This window comes from Fukomys damarensis, unplaced genomic scaffold (assembly GCF_012274545.1).
Source record: "Fukomys damarensis isolate Sample0158 unplaced genomic scaffold, DMR_v1.0_HiC HiC_scaffold_17, whole genome shotgun sequence".
NCBI classification, from domain to species: Eukaryota; Metazoa; Chordata; class Mammalia; order Rodentia; family Bathyergidae; genus Fukomys; species Fukomys damarensis.
Window position 1 is genome coordinate 13,380,731 of NW_022900929.1, and position 10,681 is coordinate 13,391,411.

Genomic DNA, 10,681 nt, shown 5'->3' on the forward strand with positions numbered 1-10,681 from the left:
TGTAAAGGCATTTATGATTTTCTACAAGGACATTTCTCAGTGGCTTCTGTGAAAACATACAGGAAGAACGGAAAGTGTGCGGGTGCCCCGAGCGTGAGGTGTTGGATTAATGAACATGCACCCTTCCTCTGGGTACTCTATATCAACAACATCCCCAGCAGACCGGTAGTGTTAGTGGGTGCCGCTGGATTCAATTCAGACCCCATGGCAGCACCAGAAATGTGTGACCCCAGAAACTGCCTGTCCCTGGGGAAAAAGCAATCATCAGCAGTAACTCAAATTGATGAGCCGATTTTTCAATGAAACCTTTTACAAGTGAGTCCAGCAACCTCTCCTAGTTCTTTCTGCTAATGCTTACTATACTTGAATTTGGAATAAATTCTTAGAGGACAGACCTCCCTCTTTTCTAGGGCTAACGTAATATTTCTCTATTTGTGGTGGGGAAGTGGGTGCGCAGTTAAAGAAGAGAAACTGTCTTGTAGGTTTCTACAAAATATCTTTGTTTCCTGCCGAGTTTACTAAATTCAACGTTGACATTGTTGCTCTCTGGGCCAGATACTTCTTTCCCAGGAGACATTTTCTAAGCCCTGTAGGATGTCTGCGAGCATCCTTGGCCTCTGCCCACTAGACACCAGTAGTGGCCTCCAGATGTGAAAATCTGTCCCTGAGCCACCCCCCCCCCGAAAGCCACTGCCATTTCGGGTTCTGGCTCTGGGGACACCAAAGCTCGAGAGAACTCTGTTTGCCTCCCCAATACTGAGGCAAAGAGCATAAGACCAACTATTGTTATCAAATAAGGCAAACTCAAGGGACTATGTAGAAAAAAACAGGAACAGCAAATTCATGGTTCTGATGCTTTTACGGTGCCATTCATTTCATAATTTTTAGGTTGTTTGTTGGTTTGTGTTTAGATGTTCTCGCAAAGCCTCATGCAGATGACGTAGGACTTTCTTTTTCAGGGCTAGTTAAATCTGGAATGTGAGATGTAGGGGTTGAGGGTGTGAGTGATCAGTTTGGCATTGCCCTGATTCCTGAATGGGATAAAAGAGGTGGAACAACTCGGTAAAAGTCTCTTGTCACCTGTGCGGCCCTGTGTGTGCCCTGTTGTTCCTACCATGCCAGGCCTGTTTGTCATCCCTGTCTTGAAGCCAGCTGATTATGGGCTGAACTTCTATGAAATGTAAGCCAAATAAACCCCTTCCCCTCTAACTTTGAGTGTTGGGTATTTTGTCTCAGCGATGATAAAAAAAAATATAACTAACACAGATTGGATAGTATGAGATTGCTAACATTTGACTCTTTTGACCAACAAAAGTACCAATCTCATGTAGTTGAATCTGACATTTTGTAAAAACAAGTGATAACACACCATGGTCACAGACATCTGTTTAGTCCGCCTTCTTCCCAAGCTAGTCCTGGAATACAAGGAGTGGTGATTATCATGCACCATGAAGTCCTCAGAGATGATAAGTTAGGACAGCACAACAGTCAGTACAAACTGACTTCATTCACCAAGCACAGGAAAGTCAACATATTTCTCCTTTTATTTTAAGTACTGGGAATTAAACCCAGGGCCTTCACATTGAGCTACAATCCCTAGCCTCTTTTTCTTTTTCTTTTTTTTTTTTTATTATGAGAGATTCTTGTTAGATTGCTTAGTTTCCCAAGCTGGGCTTGAACTTTCGATCCTCCTGCCTCAGCCTCCCAGAGTATTTCTCTCATTTTCTTAAAGTTATACCTGTCAGCACAGCAGGCATATCGGTGGGACAAAAAGTGGAAACTCTGTTGCTCTTGCATGACGAGACTGCAATGGTGCTTGGTGGAAAGCTGTGACATGGAGGTTGCAGCAAGGTGTTTTCTGTGCCTTACCTCACCCTGTTTGTACCCTGGCCACCTGCACTAAACTCTACTCAGAAAGCTGAGCACCCATGACCTTTCTGAAAGACCAGTATCCATGAACCCTAAGATGGGTCCAGGCAGAGGTGTGTGGGGTGCTCATCCAGGAAGTGTCTCTGTGAGCCGGCAGGGGCTAGAGTAGAATTCACCCCACTTGCCTACTGTGGCTGTAGACTCACGAGCAGCTTTTTCTGTCTGCTTATTCCCAGTCCACTCATTGTCTCAGAAGATTCCCCAGATTCCAGAGCATAATCCCAAGATCTCAAGCAAGAGGATGAGGACACTGTGAAGAACTGTACATCCACGAATGCATCAGGTGCACAGCATGCAAAGTGATCTAAACCATAGCAGAATAAAGGCATGGCACATAAGCTTACAATTTTGTGGCCTAAGATTTCTGTTGACAACAACCACTAGAAGAAAAAGAGAACTTTGGGTGTCTAGTCTCTTCATTCTCCACACAGGGAAATTGGGAATCAGGACGTAAAAATTTGGCTTCCCCAAGACAGCAACGACATTGGGTACACTTGGTACACTGGGCACATTGACTCAGGCCAAAGTCTTTTCCTTTGATCTGGTTAACATCTTAACATCCGTAACTCACTTGCAAAAGCTCGAGTACATTTGAGTGTCTAACCATGCAGTGATAATGAAAATAACTCCAGACAGGTGCTAGACCTGAAGGAATTCTCCTAGAACCCTTCCCTGAGTTCAATTAAGTCCCCCTGCAGAGGATTTTGAAAGCAGCATCTGGAGGAAAAAGCTGGTGTCAGGAGAGGGACTGAAAAGAAGCCTTACTGAGAAAGGAGGGACAGCCAGCACCCAACTCTGCTCTCTGGCCAATCATAGCACCCTTAGAGAGCAGCTAGGTACAGTAAGCAAGCAGTTCATTGCCCTGGTAAGACCTGAAAGCCGGAGGAGCCTCTCATTTGCTAGGAAAATAAATGTTTCCAGTTATTACATAAGCTTAAAACCATTTCAGTGAAGACCCAGGAGGATTTTCTTTTTTCATGGAAGTTTACAAATTTATTCTAACTGCTAAATGAATCTCTCTGGCAGGTTTCACCTGTGAGGTTTCCTAAGAACATTTTTAAAGACATACTTGCTCTAAAATATAAGTATAGAATTAAAGAATTGGTGTGAATTTAAAAAAATCATTTGGAAAAGAATCACTGGCCTTAACCAGGCTATATAAATACAGAAAAATATTTAAAAACATATGTATGTACATATTGTAAAAAAGCTTTAAAGCAAATTTGCACAACTCAATACTTTCTACTTCTTTTATGAAGCAAAATTAACAAGGTCCAGAACCCAGATATTCAAGAACTAAAGTAAATAAATGTGTGTGTGTGTGTGTGTGTGTCCACATGTCATGTGTTTCTGTATTCTGTGATAACACGATACCATAGACAGGGTAAGGTATAAAGTAAAGAGATTTATTTTAACTCACAGTCCCTCAAGTGCATCTAGTAATGGCCTTCTTTCTTCAGAGTCTTAAGAAAGTACAAGATACAACAGGGTAAGAAACTAGGAATATTCTGAAACCAAGGCAAACCTGCTGTTATAGTAAACCCATCCCTTAGTCCATTGTGGTGGTTAAGCTTGTGTCAACTTCAGTGGCTTTGGGATTCACTCCAGGGACTGGTGTAGTGCACCTCTGGGTGTTTCTGGGTGGCTCACAGAGACATTGGATACTATATGTGATCCCGAGTCCCTTTCTCTCTAGCACTGTTCTCCTGTGCTGCTTCCTGGCCACCATGAACTCCGTGTCTTCACTCCACCATATGTCTGTGCCTTGGAACCAGCTAACCATGGACTGATCCCCCTAAACCATGAGCTACATTAAACCTCTCCCCCTCTAAATTGTGAGTGTTGGATATTGTGTCCCAGTAACAGGAAAACTCACTAATGCATCCATCAATACATTAATCTATTGAGCATGTGCATAGGTCAACTTATTCAGAAGGACAGAGCCTATAGGCTTGTGTGTTCAAAGTCAAGGATGTCCCTCTCTAAACTTTTTATGCAAATGATCCTTGTAATATAATTATTTTATTTCCTTATTATGTAGTACCTTGGCATTAAAGGAGAACTGTTGATGTGATGAAAAATACATTAAATACTGCAGAAAGTCTAGGCACACCAAGCCTCTCAAAATAGAAATCATAAACATATACAGATTCTGACCTTGGTTTGCATTTAATAAACTGTAGCAAATGGACATGCAAAGGAGTGTTGTCTTTAAAATTTAAAATGAGCATCATTGTTGAGTGAGTGAGTTCAAGGCCAGGCTGAACTACATAACGAGAACTTGCCCAAAAAAAAAAAAAAAAAAAGAAAAAGAAAAAATTTTTAAGAATTAAAGTGAAGCCTGTAAGACAATATTCAATTAAGAAGAAAAGCAAGCTGAGAGCAGTAGTGCACGCCTGTGACCCCAGCACTCTGGTACACTGAGGCAGGAGAAAGAAACACAAGTCTGAGCCCAGCCTAGGCAATTTAAACACTGAATGAGCCTTTGTCTCAAGATAAGAACTTTTAAGAGGCTGGGATTGTAGCTCAAGGTGAGGGCCCTGGATTCAATTCCATGTTTTTTTTTTTAAGTAAAAGATTTAAAAAGAAAACTATATAAAAATATTTAATCATGGTAATTGCATATGTTCAGAAAAACCAGCATGATAATATTTTGCCAGTTAAATTAAGAGGAGAGAAATGATCATTATTGTCAATGATGTGACAAGATAACCACTTTCATGACTGCTTACTGTGAGTAAACTGATATTTCGGTCAGAAAATTAATTTGTTGATATTTATCAAGAGCCTTCAAAAATGTCATATACTTTGATTCAATAGTTCTCAAAGACAATCTTAAGAAAATAATTAAGTAAATGGAAAATCAGTGTATGGAAAAACTTGGTATGTAGTAATAGTGCTCGTGGGGGAGAGGAACTTCATTTAAACAGTTTAAATGTCCAGCGTCAAGGGAATGGCCTCACATCCTCGTTAAGTGGATTAATCTGCCATCAACTTGTCTTTGTGGGGCTTTTTACCCAGCCACATATTTATTTTTTCCCCATTCCCAGCCCTTCCTTCACCCCGCTCCACTCTTCCCTGTTTACAAAGACATTGTTTCCATGTTTTTCCTTTTCTCATATTTTTTCTCTTCCCTTTTTACCTTTCCCCTACTGCTCTTACTTCTACTCTTTTAGACCTTTCTTCCCGGTGATGAATGTAACTGTACTGTATACCTAAAATGTATCAATGAACTTAATGAAAAATTAAATACTACAGTTTTTTCCACCGTTACTTGTTTTTAATGGACACAAAACATGGGTGATATGATACTAATTTCACTGAAGAAGTTTGTGTGGGGTGTGTGCGTATGTGGGTGTGGGAGTGTGTGTCTATAAAAAAGATTAGTGATACATCCAAATGACATTGAACATCACCTGAAGAGAGTACAGAAACTGACTTTGCAGTTGTCCTTTTGCAGTCTTTTAAAGTTGGCTTGTGTTTAGAAGTGTGGCTTCTAACATAACGAAAACACAATGAATGAGATATAAATCAATTATTTCATTAAACAGAGCACGTTCCTGAAAAGAGAAGCATCATGCAGAGAGTTATGAGAAGCTTTGAAGTCTCCCTACATTAACCCCAATGGAGACGGCGTTGTTGTAGTAACAGTCTCGTCCTTCTTGGGTGCTTACCGGACCCCTTTCTGTGTGCAGCAGCACCACTCCAGCTCTGCTCAGCACCACTCAGCTCTTCAATAGCAGGCCACATCTAGGGAGCACTCCCCTCCCTGCTGTTGTTCTCCACCCTCCACAGCACCCTAGCAGAGGCCCTGGACTGGAAGCCGGGAACACTGCTCAACTCAGCTCGACGAAGACTCTTGGGTGGCTTCCTACAAAGGACTTCACCCAGGGGCCAGAGCAGGACTGACTGCCGGGCCCCAGCTCTCCTCTGCATGAGTGTGGCCACCACTGCCTAGAGTCACAGTGGCAGAAGAGACTGGGAGGGACCCCCAGACTTCACACACTTTCTGCTTGTGTCTGGCCCCTTCCAGATGGTGTTGTGGATTGTGTCCCAGCTGTGGTGCAGAAGCTCACTCTTGGGATCACTGTAAGTGAGCTCTCTATACGTGTATGGTACTGGAGATTGAACCCAGAGGTGCTGTACCATTGGGCTGTCCAACACTCCTTGGTTTTGTTTTGCTTTGCTATGTATTTTGAGACAGAGTCTGGCTAAGTTGCCCTGGTTGGGCTGGAAATTGTGATTCTCCTGTCTTTATCTCCCTAAGTACTGGGATTCCAGGATGGGCCACTCTGCCGAATAAAAGAAATCTTAAAGCTGAAAGAGTACAGGGTCCTAGCACCAAAGTGCTTTCTGGGATGGGCTTTGACTCCAGGAGCTTCCTATCTGTACTTCTACGTGCTCACATATATTTACTCTGAGATCTACCATTCTAGATATTCTCTGTGGAGCATGCAGGTTCCACATGCCATTTCTCCACTCTTATACTGTGGATTTCCTGCTTCATTCCCTGGTCTGTCTTCTTGTTTCTTCATTGGGTCCTAGGAGGTCCCCCAAACAGGAGATGAGGGCTTCAACTGGGCTTGCCAAGTCAATTCTCAACCATGTCACAGAAAACAAATTTCAGGATGCATCAGTGAGAAGCCAAGATTGGTTTATCAAGAAGAATTAAAAATTAAGGGAGAAAAATCCAGCTTGGGTAACTGGAGGGGGCTCCCTCTGATGTAGGGATTCAGACTGATCCACTCACAGAAACACAAGGGCCAAGTTTCAAAGTCTAACTGAGATGGGCCAGGGTGAGTGGATCATTATCTCAGTCAGTTCTGGTTTGCACAGCTGAGGAGGCGCCCTTCGAGTTGAGGGGTAATTAGGTCCCCATCAGTGATTGTCCTTGTGGAACCGGGGTAATTCTCCTGGCTTGGGGGGGAAGTGATCTTATCACAGGTGGTCTGCCAGGCTTCACTTTCCCTGGAATCTGAGGTGATTGCAGGTTTGGAGACTTCTAGGCATTGCTGGACATTGTAAAAACAGGCAATTGAATATCCCTGCAAATCCTGAAAATTAGTTACTCTTATCTTGGTGTCCTTGGGTTTTGAAGGGAGATGAGACAGACTGGGTAAAGTTAGGGGTAATAAACTCTGTAATGCTCCCTGAGAGATTAGCATGCCTATATGCAGGGCTGAGCAGGGATCCCAAAGTTTCAAGATAAATAAAGGAGACACAAAATAGAGCTTCCATGTCTCCCATCTACTTATCTTTATGTCGTTTGTCCTACCTCATTCCTAATAGCTGCTGTGTCACCACTAGTGTGTCTCCTCAATGCACAGTAGAGTCAGGCTTGAAATGCAGTGAAGTTTCAATCCACAAATCTCTGTTACAGAAAGCCAACAGTTTCTTATTTTGTGTGGGTGTAGGAGGGGATGGTAGGGTGCTCAAGGAAAGGATTTATTCATTGTTTTATAATTAAGGATTAAACAGTATTGGATATGCATTATCTTTTGTGTTTCAAAGTCAAATATTTCAACTGATTACATACTATCAGGGCTTCCTACATTGACATTTTCCTGAAATGCCTCTGGTTTGGGATAACAGGATGTATTAAGCTCCTGGTGCCACAAGATGAATAGGTTCATGGGCCTAGAGGTCTGGCCCTGTCATAAATCTGTTGGAAAGGGTGTAGGTGGGACTTACCCCTCCCTTTGGGGTGTATAATGTAACGTTAATGTGGCATGGTAGCTGTTAGCAGAAATATGGTGGAGAAGCTATAAAAATGATTTATACCATATTACCACGCAGCTAATAATTATGGGGTTGAATGGGGACAGCGAGAGGGACGGTGGTAAAGGCAGAATAAAAATAAGATAAATGTGAGGTACAACACAGATATTCACGAAATACAGAAAGTGGAATGTTGGGCCTGACCTTGGACTTCCATTCACAGAGGAAGTCATTGGTGACAATAGTTGTGGGCAATCGGAATTTCCTAAGCAGCACACTGACATAAGAGAGAGTATCAAGAGGCATTGAAAAGCTCCTAATGAGTATGCAGGCATCACCTTTCCTTTCTGTGCAAGAGTCTGTGCTTTGAATGACAGAGAAAGAATGGTCTGCCAGTGGGGAAGGACTAAAGGTTAATTGTTATCCTCCTGTGGCTTGGATGACATTGACAGAGTTGCTTTAACCAGAGAAGTCCATGACTGTGGGCCCTGTTGCTCACTGCAGGGAAAGTCTGTGGGAATCCTGGACTGGTTATACTGTTTCCTTTACTAAAACTCATTTATTCATACAATTCAGGTTTCATTTTTGCCTTATGAGGAAGGGTGATGAGGTCCTACTAAATCTCTTTGTACACACGTGCGCTCGCGCACACACACACACACACACACACACACACATTTGTTCTTCTCTCATCGGCCCTAAACAGTTTTCATGTCCAGTTCTCCCTTTACATCATCACCAAGAATAAACACTGGTGTCACATGTGGAAGCCACCATCTTGAATAAGAAAATAAGGTGAGAAAAATCTTAACTTCAATAGACAAGATTCACAGCCTCAAGGATGAATCCTGGGGTCTACGAGATCCCAATTTCCAAGGTAACCATAAAGTGGGATTTGCAGAAAAAGGAGTAGGTAAAATGTTGGCATCTTGGCATGAATGAGGGCAAGTAATATCAGACTGTATTGATCATGATCTTCACGACCGTGAAGAAATTAAAGAAACACCAATTTCACGAGTCTTGGATGAAGAAATAAAAATTATTAATTTTTTTGTATTTCAACATTAGGATAGGATTTGACCATAAGGTGTAATGAAAAGAAAGGCAAGCAGAAAGACCTCTGCTGCACAGGAAAGCAAAGTTCAGAGAAGGGAAGCGACTTTTGTGATGGGGTGTCCATTGAGGCATTGCGTCTTTGCGTGGAGCACCATTTTTAAGCTGAAGAATGAACACAGTATCTACTCAGGAATATTTAGTGTCTATTCAAATGACCAGTGACCGTGATGATGCAAAATTACAAGTGGTTAAATATTCATTTAAAGTATCATATCAACAGTTTTTTGTGTAATAGGCAGTAAAATGTTGATATAATTTCAGGCCTCACTTTTCTTGAAGATTTGGTAACTAACCTTTGAGAAAACCATCACTTAGCAAGCTTAGGTATAACATCAAAGAATGCCCACAATTATCAGAAAAGGTTATTTTAAAGCTCTCTATATCTATGCAAGGCTGGATTTTCTTCATATATTTAAACCAAAAAAAAAAAAAAATCCACACCAGATTAAATGATAAAGCACATGAGTTTATAGCCGTTTTGTGAAGAGGTTTGCAAAAAAATGTAAAAGAATGCCACTCTTCTTACTATTCTGTTTTGAAAAATTTACTTTCCATAAAATATTATTTTATTAGCACATACTAGATTTTCATTGCTGCATTAGATAGACTGATAAGCACATAAATTTTAATTTCTATATTTTAATTTCTAAATTAGTACATGTGACAGATAGTTTCCATATAAACAAGCAAAAAAAAAGCTTTGGAGTCTCCATAATTTTTGAAAGTGGTATAATGAGATCAAAATTTTGAGAATTATTGGTTTGGATAAACAAAAGATGAAACATGAACCATGATTTGCTATTGTTTTTAATTCAGACACAATATGAATAAAACGTTTCAATGAACCAAAATTTATTTTAAAACTTTTAATAAATAACAAATAAAAACAGTGAGTGTTCATTGAGCACTTATTTTGTGCCAGCTCTTAGCTACCAACCTTGTTCACACTGCTGGTGGATGGGTCTAATGACATCAGTGAGAATCTGTTATTCTGTGTGCAGTAGAGAGTGAAGAGACCTATGGCTTATGGAGCATAAATAACAGCTTCATGGCTGGCCTCAGGTACAGCCAGCTTTGACAGCAGCGAGCCAGCCTGACTGAGGGACTTTGCTGTGGACCCGTGAGTTACCTGGTCAGCTCCCCGTGTTGGCTCTTTCCAGCACTGTGCAAAGAGCTTGCTAAACTTCATCTCATTTATCCTGATTAAGGAATGAGGTACTTAAGTCTCACCACCTTTCGCAGTTCAGCAAAGAAAGCTGTGCGAAGACCATCGCAGCTGTTAGGGATGGAGCACTGACCTGAATTCAGGTGGGGGAGCGCTACGCCATGCCTCCCGCTGCTCACACTGATCACCAGAGAGAGATCATTTCTGGGCTCCACTTCTGCTGCAGCCTTTCTCCTTCCACGCTGCTCTTAGTCTCCCCTTTAAAAATCACATTCCTATGTATCCACAACTCCGTGGGTACATTTTCTTGAAAAAAGATAGCAGTTACATCCATACAGCTTTCTAAATGTTCTTATACTGCAGATATATTCATAATGTTTTTTGGTTTGTTGGTTTGGTTTCCTTTTTTCTGAGACAGGACCTTGTTATGTAGTTCAGGCAGGCCTTGAATTCATCTTGTAGCTCAGGCTGGCCTCAAACTCAGGGCAATCCTCCTGCCTCAGCCTCTCCAGTGCTGGGATTACAGATGTGCACCACCATACCAGATTTCATAATTCTGTTTTAAACCCCACAGTTTTTATAATATGTGTATAAGGCAATGGTGTATTGCTCTGATTGCTGTATAACATCATAGTATGTATGTTCGCTATTTGTTCTTTAAAGATTTCTCCAAAGCACTGCTATCACTAGGTAGTAATAAACAATCCAAATTAGAATTTTGTATGGAACAAAGCTTGTTTTTTGTGTTTGTTG